The sequence below is a fragment of the Ostrea edulis genome, chromosome 5, assembly GCF_947568905.1.
Source record: "Ostrea edulis chromosome 5, xbOstEdul1.1, whole genome shotgun sequence".
Classification (NCBI taxonomy): domain Eukaryota; kingdom Metazoa; phylum Mollusca; class Bivalvia; order Ostreida; family Ostreidae; genus Ostrea; species Ostrea edulis.
The window spans coordinates 61691897-61701803 of NC_079168.1; the positions used below are offsets into that span (position 1 = coordinate 61691897).

Sequence of the window (9907 nt, forward strand, 5' to 3'; positions counted from 1 at the left end):
ACTTGTGTACAGATGTGCCAAAGGATGGCGAGCAAACGAGGGCTGGCTATTGTCAACTCCGGAGTCCCGTCAATCCTGTAATTTATCTAATTTTTAGCTCACCTGAGCTGAAAGCTCAAGTGAGCTTTTTTGTTCGCCTGTTGTCTGTCGTCTGTCTGTAAACTTTTTATATTTTTTTACTTCAAAGGCAGATATATAATCACAAAAATAGTGTGGGATCATTTAAAAATCTTCTCAAGAACCATGGGCCAGAAGAGCTGAAATTTACATGAAAAGCTTCCTGACATAGTGCAGATTCAAGTTTGTTCAAATCATGACCCCTAGTGGTAGGATGGGACCACAATGGGGGATCAAAGTTTTACATACGTATATATATACATTTGTATATATAAAGTCTCTGGAACACTTCTAGTATACTGGTCCCCAAAATATGGTACTAATTAAAATAAGTGCCACCGAAGGCGGTTTAGTATATATATATATATATAATCCAAATAGAAAGAGTTGATATCACACAGTCAAAATAATTCAATAAAAAAAGCAGGAAAATATACAGTTCCAAAATATATTTAAATCACTAGCGCTTTCTGGATTTTAACATCCATCCTCAGGTGAATACAAATTAAATTAATTTGTATTCACCTGAGGATGGATGTTAAAATCCAGAAAGCGCTAGTGATTTAAATATAATTTGGAACTGTATATTTTCCTGCTTTTTTTATTGAATTATATATATATATATATATATATATATATATATATATGATTGCGTAAAATCTTTAAAACGACAAAAAATTGTAAAATTAAGCCCAAAATTGAATTCCTTGTGTAAAATGAAGTTTAAAAAACTGGTTTTTAAACACAGTTTTTAAAATTCAAAATGAGAAATTAGAATGCAAAAAGATGTACATTATTATATCTTTAAAATGGCAAAAAATCGTAAAATTAAGCCCAAAATTGAATTCCTTGTGTAAAATGAAGTTTAAAGTTTAAAAAACTGGTTTTTAAAATTCAAAATGAAATTAGATTGCAAAAAGATGTACATTTTATTTCCCAAAATCAATAGAATCCGTTGTTTAGGAATATTGTGATGTGCGCATTATCTTATGTAATTCACCTGAATATTATCGTCAATAATGTTCTGGGATTGAGAAAGGATATTGATTCTTCCTATTTTACGAAAAATATTCTAGTAAGTGTAACATTGGGGAAAAAACTTTTTAAAAATGTTTTTATTTTAGCCCACGGATACTTCCGAAATGGGGGCTGCCCCCAACATCCTTGCTTAATTTCTTTAAAATCTATATAATAGACTCACATGATCACCTTGACTTATCGGGGGCTACCGCCTCCAAGCCCCCGCTTAATTACGCTAAATCGCCGCTGGCCTTTCTAGTCAATTTTATTTCATGAAACATTGGCGAGTTTCACCTCTCAGCTTCTGAGGCGAAAATGCAAATGGTGGTGTGTTTACAGTCCGCTTAGCAACGTCAAGGGGAATAACTGCTCATGTACAGTTGTGTGCTATTGGGGACCGATATACAGGGCTTGAAGCTAACTTTTTGTGTCACCAGTCCAGCCGGACTGATGGGGTATAATTTCAACCAGTCCGCAGAAAAATTTACCAGTCCAACAGAGTGTTTCAGAAATAATTAAACATATTTCGTTAATGTTATTAAAATGTAATTTAACTCAATATGCCTCAGACAATATTGTAACACTTAAATGTGGGATTTATATTTACAAATCAGATTCGTCTGATATCTACATATCGAAGCATGCCAAATGTGTGTATAAAACTTCATAAGTATAATTTCCAAAATGTCGGACTGACGTCAGTCCGCCAGACTTTTAACCAGTCACAGACTGACAGGCATATGTTAATTTCAAGCCCTGGGTATACTAGAAACTTCCCAAGTCTCTTTTTTCAAAGTAAAATATTAAAAAAAATCTAAACACTTTGTAGAAATAGTCACCATAATTATGTAGTTGATGATATATGGGACTTTTACATGTAAAACTTTGATCCGCTACTGTGGCCCCATCCTACCCCTGGGGACCATGATTTGAACAAATTTGAATCTGCACTATGTCAGGCAGTTTTTATTTAAATCTCGGCTTTTCTGGCCCAGTGGTTCTTGAAATTAGGATGAGGCCACAGTAGCGGATCAAAGTTTTACATGTAAATGTACTACATACTGAAATATAGAAATTTTAACAAAAAAACTTCTTCTCAAGAACCATCGGGCCAGGGATCGAAATTAACATTTTAGCTCACCTGAGCTGAAAGCTCAAGTGAGCTTTTCTGATCGCCTGTTGTCTGTCTATAAACATTTTACATTTTCAACTTCTCCAGAACCACTGGACCAATTATAACCAAACTTGGCCAAAACTATCCTTGGGAGAAGGGCTTTCAAGTTTGTTCAAATGAAGGGCCATGCCCCCTTCAAAGGGGAGATAATCACCAAACTGCAAAAATAGGGTGGGGTCATTTAAAAATCTTCTTAAGGTAAGGTTTGCGACATTTTTACAAATAGCGAACAAAGTCATGTTGCATATCAGTATGTTCAGTAGGAATTTATCTTTTGAAAATTGACTTTTTAAAAAAAAAATCGCCTGTGTAGTTTTTTGACCAGATGGGCTTATTTTCGGGATGTTTTACATTTTCGGGATCTTTGTACAAAAGGGAATACTGGAGTTTTACGAAGAGGCTTACTTTTACAATCGACGGCTGACTTTAACAATTTAAAGGGGCCAACTCCAAATATGAAAAATTTGGGCGTGGTATTTGCGAAATTCAAAGACTTTACGGCATTCAGTTGTATATTGTTTAATGTTCCTCTCGAGAATTTCTCATTTGTATGGAGACGTCACTATTGCCGGTGAAGGGCTGCAAAATTTAGGCCTAAGCTCGGCGCTTATGGCATTTGAGCAGGGAGGGGTCTTTATCGTGCCACACCTGTTATGACATGGGACCTCGGTTTTTCCGGTCTCATTCGAAGAACCATCCCATTTGGTCACCTCTTACGTCAAGCAAGGGGTACTGAGGACCTAATTTAATCCGCATCCCTACGAGGTATGGCATTTCGGATACATGTCAAATGCCTACATCGATAATGAACAACAATAGTGATGTCTCCATATTAGTGAAAAATTATCGATATTCAGTCAATCATGGGGGCCAATTTTAATGTTTTGAACGATTTAACCTGTATTTGTAGATCTATTTCTTTAAGTCAAGCTTATCAAGGTATCTATACATTTACCTGATCAAGACATAGGACTCACGGCGGGTGTGACTGATTGACAGGGGATACTTACTCCTCCTAGGCACCTGATCTCACCTCTGGTATGTCCAGAGTTCCGTGTAAGCCCAACTCTTTATTTTGTATTCCTTGTAGGAGTTATGAGATTGATCACTGTTCGTTATTTTCACCTTTCATGTATATGTGTAATTCAAACTTGGGTGTCATGAATTTGTTCCAGGGGGAGCCAGAAAACTAAGATGTAATATATAGACAACTTTTAAGTTTTCAGGGCTGATGACACATTTTTATAAATGTCAGGATAACTTCAGTTACATTGAGCGCGCTGTGATACGCTTCTACTATAAACTTAAAACCACTCTTTCTTTTTATGGCAATTTTCTGGGTCCCTATATGCATTTCTTTGCTTGTCATTCGCAGTTAACAAAATTACATTTGAAAATCAATAAATTAATCTTAAATTAAAAGTCGAAACGAGTATTGCATTGCGAAAGTGTCGAAGAAATGTAGAGGGAGTAAGGTTGGTTGTATATTGTTTATTTAACGTCCCTGTCAAGAATATTTCACTCATATGGAGATGTCACCATTGCCGGTGAAGGGCTGCAAATTAGGCCTGTGCTCGGCACTTATGGCCTTTGAGCAGCGGGGATCTTTATCGTGCCACACCTGCTGTGACAATGGACCTCAGTTTCTGCGGTCTCATCCGAAGGACCTCCCCATTTAGCCGCCTCTTACGACAAGCAAAGGTACAGAGGATTTATTCTAACCCGGACCCCCAAGGGTTGCTAAAGAGTTTACAATATTCTATTGTTATACATAATTGTCGGTTTTGGTGTTTATACTGAAGCAGTCTGTATATTTATTTCGGTCCAATTTCTGTAGTTGGAGTTGATCCCTCAAAATTGAAAAAGTCAGCCGTCAATTGTAAAAGTAAGCCTCTTCATAAAACTCCACTAGTGGTATAAAAACTACACGAAGCAAACTTATGGGGTAAAAAGCTGGTAGAATTTTTAAAAAGAGTATTATCTATAAGATTATACTAATTGGTAGAAAAATGTTATTTTAAAACACACAATATAGCACTTTTTATATCTTGAATAAAATTTAGATTGATTGCCATGGCAACAAAAATGTATATTGAGCAGCTTTACAAGGTCTATGTCAGAATTTTTTTACTTTAAACATAATATTTGGACCATAAATATTTAAGAAAACATATAGAATTACTACTACCCACCGGGCATTGTTTCCATGGTAACAGATTAAAAAGAATTATTTCATTTATGCGATTTGTCACTTTGTTTTATAATTGTACAACTTTTGAAGAGTGCATTGATCATTTTCATGAATAAGATACAATTCCAGCCCCAAAATTATATTTATACCCCCAGCGAACGAAGTTCAGGGGGATATATAGGAATCACTCTGTCTGTTTGTCCGTCTGTTTGCCTGTGCAGATTCGTGTCCGACCCATAACTTCTTTGTTCTGTGACATAGGCACGCCATATTTGGAACACAGGTGGATCACCATGAGACGATGTGTTGAGTACCTTCATGGCCTCTATATGACCTTGACCTCAAGGTCAAAATTAAAGGTTTTTTACAATTGATTCGTATCCGGGCCATAACTTCTTTGTTCTTTGACATAGGCATACCATATTTGACACATGAGTGTATCACCATGACATGATGTGTCGGGTACCTTCATGACTTCCATATGACCTTGACCTCAAAATTAAAGGTTTTTACAATGGATTCGTGTCAGGGCCATGACTTCTTTGTTCTTTGGGGGGGTGGAGGGGGGCGGGGGGCGTAAAGTTAGTAAAAATGACCCTAATAAATCTATTTTATGTCGATGTTATGCAAATGCTCCTCAAGACAAAATTACTATTTTAAGATGTACTAGAGAAGACCCCTTTTTTAGCTCACCTGAGCCGAAGGCTCAAGTGAGCTTTTCTGATCACATTTTGTCCGACGTCCGTCTGTCTGTAAACTTTTCACATTTTCATCTTCTTCTCATGAACCACCAGGCCAATTTCAACCAAACTCGCCAAAAAGCATCCTTAGGTGTAGGGGATTCAAGTTTGTTCAAATGAAGGGCCATGTCCCTTTCAAAGGGGAGATAATCACAAAAATGCAAAAATAGGGTGGGGTCATTTAAAAATCTTCTTCTCAAGAACCACTGGGCCAGAAGAGCTGAAAGTTTCCTGACATATTGCAGATTCAAGTTTGTTCAAATCATGGCCCCCAGTGGTAGGATGGGGCCACAAGGGGGGATCAAAGTTTTACATACAAATATATAGGGAAAAACTTTTAAAATCTTCTTCTCAAGAACCACTAAGCCAGAAAAGCTGAGATTTACATGAAAGCTTCCTGACATAATGCAGATTCAAAATTGTTCAAATCATGGGCCCGGGGGGTTGGATGGAGCCACAATAGGGGATCAAAGTTTTACATACAAATATATAGGAAAAATCTTCTCAAGAACCACTGAGCCAGAAAAGCTGATTTTTACATGAAAACTTTCTGACATAGTGCAGATTCAAGTTTGTTCAAATCATGGCCCCCGGGGATAAGATGGGGCCCCAAGGGGGGGGGGTCAAAGTTTTACACACAAATATATAGGGAAAAACTTTAAAAATCTTCTTCTCAAGAACCACTGAGCCAAAAAAGCTGATTTTTACATGAAAACTTTCTGACATGGTGCAGATTCAAGTTTGTTCAAATCATGGCCCCCGGGGGTAGGATGGAGCCACAAGGGGGGATCAAAGTTTTACATACAAATATATAGGGAAAATCTTTAAAAAATCTTCTCAAGAACTACTGAGCCAGAAAAGCTGAGATTTACATAAAAGTTTCCTGAAATAGTGTAGATTCAAGTTTGTTAAATTCATGACCCCTGGGGGTAGGATAGGGCCTCAATAGGGGATCAAAGTTTCACATATTGATAAATAAATAAAAATCTTTAAAAATCTTCTTAAGAACCATTGGGCCAAAGAAGTTTACATTTGCACGAAAGCTTCCTGAAATAGTGCAGATTCAAGTTTGTAAAAATCATGGCCCCCAGGGACAGGATGGGGCCACAAGGGGGGGGGGGGAATAAAAGTTTTACATAGAAATATATAAGGAAAATCTTTAAAAATCTTCTCCTCAAAAACTACTGCGCCAGGAAAGTGGAAAATCATGGCCCCCCAGGATAGGATGGGGCTACAATAGGGGATCAAAGTTTTACATACAAATATATAGGGAAAATCTTTAAAAATCTTCTTAAGAACCACTGAGCCAGAAAAGCTGAGATTTACATGAAAGCTTTCTGATATAGTGCAGATTCAAGAATGTTCAAATTATGTCCCCCATGGGTAGGATGGGGCCACAAGGAGGGAAATAAAGTTTTGCTTACAAATATATCAGGGAAAACCTTTAAAAATCTTCTTCTCCAAAACTACCAGACCAGGAAAATGGAAATTTATATAAAAGCTTCCTAACATAGTGCAGATTCAAGTTTATTATACCCCCCGCAACAAGTTGTGGGGATAGGGGGTGGTGGGGGGGGGTATACTGGAATCGGGTTGTCCGTCCGTCTGTAGACGCAATGGTTTCCGGGCTCTAAAGCATTATCCTTTCCACCTACTGTCACCATATCATATATATGGACTACCCATGGGATGAAGATGTTCCCTATGGATTTTGGGGTCCAAAGGTCAAGCGCACTGGACATTGAAGTAGCAATATATCATTTGTTTTTTACACTCAGAAAAGAGGTAGTTTATACCTATTACCAACACCCTTTGGGAGATTGGGGTAAGTGAGGGGTATTCTTAGTGAGCATTGCTCACAGTACCTCTTGTTAAAATCATGTCCTCCGGGGATAGGATTGGGCCACAAGGGGGGATCAAAGTTTTACATAAAAACATATAGGGAAAATATTTAAATATCTTCTCAAAAACTACTGGGCCAAGAAAGTGGAAATTTACATGAAAGCTTCCTAACATAGTGCAGATTCAAGTTTGTTAAAATCATGGCCCCTGAGGATAGAATGGGACTACAATAGGGGATCAAAATTTTAGATACAAAGATATAGGGTAAATCTTTAAAAATCTTCTCAAAAAGTACTGGGCCAGGAAAGTTTAAAAAATTTACATGAAAGCTACCTGACATAGTGCAGATTCTAGTTTATGAAAATCATGGCCCCTGGGGCTAAGATGAGGTGACAATAGGGGATCAAAGTTTTACATAGAAATATATAGGGAAAATCATAAAAATCTTCTGAAAAATCACTGGGCCAGAAAAGTATACATTCACATGAAAGCTTCCTGACATAGTCCACATTCCAAAAAAAAAAAAATCATGGCCCCCGGGAGTAGGTTGGGGCCACAATGGGGATCAAAGTTTTACATGCAAATATATAGGAAAAATCTTTAAATATGAGCCAAGGTGACTCAGGTGAGCAATGTGGCCCATGGGCCTCTGGTTCTCTGTTCTTACAGATATTATTTTGATATTTGGTTTGTTGCTTTCCATAACATGTTACATATATGTACAGATCAAGTTCGAATTTCATCTCGGTCCATTGATTTTTAGCTCACCTGAGCTAAAAGCTAAAGTGAGCTTTTCTGATAGCCTGTCATCTGTCTGTCTGTCCATCTGTAAACTTTTTAGATTTTCGACTTCTTCTCCAGAACCACTGGGCGAATTTCAACCAAACTTGGCCAAAAACATCCTTGGGTGAAGGACTTTCAAGTTTGTTCAAATAAAGGGCCATGCCACCAAAATGCAAAAATAGGGTGGGGTCATTTAAAAATTTTCTCAAGAACCACTGAGCCAGAAGAGCTGAAATTTACATCAAAGCTTTCTGACATAATGCAGATTCAAGTTTGTTAAAAGCATGGCCCCCGGGATCGGATGAGGCCACAGTAGTAAGATGAGGTGACAACAGGGGATCAAAGTTTTACATTGGAATAAATAGAGAAAATCTTAAAAAATCTTCTTCTCAAGAACCAATGGGCCAGAAGAGCTGAGATTTGGATGAAATCTTCCTGACAAAGTGCAGATATAAGCTTGTTAAAATCATGGCCCCTGGGGATAGGTTGGGTCCACAATAGGGGATCAAAGTTTTACATACAAATATACAGGGAAAATCTTTAAAAATCTTCTCAAGAACCATTGAGCCAAAGAAGTTGACATTTACATGAGAGCTCTCTTACATAGTGCAGATTCAAGTTTGTAAAAATCATGGAATCCAGAGGTAGGTTGGGACCACTATTGGGACTAAGGTTTTACATGCAAATATATATGGAAAGTCTTCAGATATGGGCCAAGGTGACTCAGGTGAGCGATGTGGCCCATTGGCCTCTTGTTTTGTTGTGCTTGCAGATATTCATTTGATATTTGGTAGCTAGGGTACTTTGCCATAACAAGTTACAGATCAAGTTTAAATTTCGTTTTGGTCCGTTGATTTTTCACTTAGTTATGGCCCTTGGACTTAGAAAAATTGCATGAACTGGTGTGCTTGGTAAATTGCTTTACCATAACTTACAGATCAAGTTTGAATTTTGTCTCAGTCCATGAATTTTTCAATAAGTTATGACCCTTTGACTTCAAAAAAATAGCATGACTTGTTAGTTTACATCCAAGTTTCTTATTTCTGTAGCATAGTAATACAACAATGTAGCTAAATTATTCATGATCACCTATTTTTCACAATTTATTGACTTGGTTAAAGACCTAAACCTAATTATTAATTTGTCTCTTTTCCTGGTCTAGTCTGCTTGAATATTTGAATTTCCAACCATTACTATCTTGGTTCCCCAATTTTCCCTTTTACCATAACTTACATAATGAACTTCGAATATTGTTGTGGTACAGTAATTTTTGCAACCGGTAAAGGACTATGTATTGCCATGCAATACTCTCAGAATGTTTTTTTTTTTTAGGTCACCTAAGAGTTTACTCAGGGACCTATTGCAATTGGTTATCGTCCATCCTGCGTTAACATTTGAACATTTTTATACGCCCGTCGAAGACGGGACGTATTATGGTATGGCGGCGTCCGTCTGTCTGTCTGTCCGGACCTTGTGGGCAGGATACAAACTGAACCGTAAGCTCCTGGATATTATAACTTGGTATATTTGATCACCATGATGAGAGGAAGATGCCTATTGTTTTTCAAGGTCAAAGGTCAAGGTCGTTGTATCACTAATTAGGAAAACCTTGTGGGCAGGATACAAACTGAACCGTAAGCTCCAGGATATTATAACTTGGTATATTTGATCACCATGATGAGAGGAAGATGCCTATTGTTTTTCAAGGTCAAAGGTCAAGGTCATAGTATCACTTTTTAGGAAAACCATGTGGGCAGGATACAAACCGAACTGTAAGCTCCAGGATATTATAACTTGGTATATTTGATCATCATGATGAGAGGAAGATGCCTATTGTTTTTCAAGGTCAAAGGTCAAGGTCGTTGTATCACTAATTAGGAAAACCTTGTGGGCAGGATACAAACCGAACCGTAAGCTCCAGGATATTATAACTTGGTATATTTGATCACCATGATGAGAGGAAGATACCTATTGTTTTTCAAGGTCAAAGGTCAAGGTCGTATCACTAATTAGGAAAACCTTATGGGCAGGATACAAACC

At 37.5% G+C, this 9907-nt stretch overlaps 1 protein-coding gene across 1 annotated transcript in view; it reads left to right on the top strand.

Moving 5' to 3' along the window:
- The window catches only part of LOC130046394 (complex I intermediate-associated protein 30, mitochondrial-like), a 38386-nt gene that overhangs the window by 23162 nt on the left and 5317 nt on the right, over positions 1-9907 (top strand). The gene's annotated exons all lie outside the window — the stretch shown is intronic.